The sequence below is a fragment of the Ctenocephalides felis genome, unplaced genomic scaffold (assembly GCF_003426905.1).
Source record: "Ctenocephalides felis isolate EL2017-DRISC unplaced genomic scaffold, ASM342690v1 CF-g0.4_SCAFFOLD_03573, whole genome shotgun sequence".
Classification (NCBI taxonomy): domain Eukaryota; kingdom Metazoa; phylum Arthropoda; class Insecta; order Siphonaptera; family Pulicidae; genus Ctenocephalides; species Ctenocephalides felis.
Window position 1 is genome coordinate 1343896 of NW_020539727.1, and position 1507 is coordinate 1345402.

The 1507-nt window shown below is 32.0% G+C and overlaps 1 non-coding gene across 1 annotated transcript; it reads right to left on the bottom strand.

Moving 5' to 3' along the window:
• Positions 1-250: 250 nt before the first annotated feature.
• LOC113389850 lies at positions 251-412 on the bottom strand. Its single transcript, XR_003368278.1, has one exon. It is a non-coding gene; the product is annotated as a U1 spliceosomal RNA (small nuclear RNA).
• Between the last annotated feature and the right edge of the window lie 1095 nt (positions 413-1507).

The window sequence follows — 1507 nt, forward strand, 5'->3', positions numbered from 1 at the left end:
AAAAATAAGAATTTTTATTATCACCAACAAAGTTTTCGCCAACATTATAGAAAACATAGAAAAATATATGAAAGACTCCAGCGAGATTCTGTTTAATAGGAAAGCGCCTTGAACAACTAAGACACGATGCACCAAATTGTCGCCAGTATTAGAGGAAATATTGAAAACAACCCTTCTATGAAGGCACACGTACTACATACACGAGTAAGAAAGATCTATTTTTATCATATTGAAATTTGACAGTTTATTACCGGGACAGCGCGTACGCAGTCCCGACTACCAAAAATTGCGCGCCCGAGTTATCCGCATTAGGGACAATCGCAGGGGTCATCCCAACCGAGGTGCAATGGAGGGGCCTCGCCCTGGGGGAACCGCCTTCAGGATCACGGTAACCCCCACGCCAGGTAAGTATGCCTAAGGGTCTCAAGAGGTGACCCAAGCCTTAACCATTCTATATTTTGCGGTGCTAGTAGATAGGGGAAAACTCTATAGCGTCACCTAGTGGCAGGTATTCTGCGCCGAAACGTCTATATTCATTTCATCATATTTATGTATATCCGTAATATGATGATATTTAATTAACTTCCCGTAAAAATCGAAAATATATAGTCTCTATGCAGTTAAAGCAGTACGATTGCTTTGAAAAGAAAGTTCAGATCTTCCACAGTATGTCAAAATAAAGAAAAAAAATTTTTTTTTCAAAAATAAAAAAAATTCTTTTTTTTTTTTTAATTTTTTTTTTCAAAAAAAAGTAATTTTTTGTCAAATTTATAGTTTTTCAAAAATCTTATTTTTTCAAAGTAAATTTTTTTCAAAAATGTTAATCGTTTTTGAAAAAATAATAATTTTTGGTACGAGAAGTTCAAGCAATTTTCCTTAAGGCACGATGCCTTAATTGCCTTAAGACAGAATTCCACTTACAGCTAGTTTAAATATTTTTTGCGTAATCATTCGAATTGTACCTACAGGACGTGCAAAACTATTTCATAATAATTTGCGATATATATCTAGAAGCCGGTGTTTCGGTTGTTGAGCACTATAACCTCTTGTAAAAAAAGAAATATGTTAAAACAGCGGTTTCCAAAATTCTGTGAAACACTTATACATAGTTCGTGTTAATAAGAAGAATTTTTTACATATTGGATCATATATATTAAAATATTATGATATTGAAAAGTTTGGTAAACAATACATTTCGTTTGGTAGCTGCCGCAAAAATTACTATATTTTCTTATTGCCAATGCAGTTTCTTTCAATTTTTGCTTTTAATTTTTTGCATTTAACTTTTACCATCTCTAAAACAGTTACGCAGTCGAAAATTTCAAATAATTCAAAAAATCACATTTTTTCAAAGTTTTTTTAAAAAAATATTTTTTAAGAAAAACTAGTGGGGTGCATGGCATCGTACCTTAAGGCAAATTGCTAGAAATATTTACACAAAATGTGTGCACATTATTAAAATCTCTATAAAATATCTGATAATTTGATGTACATATGTCTAATAAAC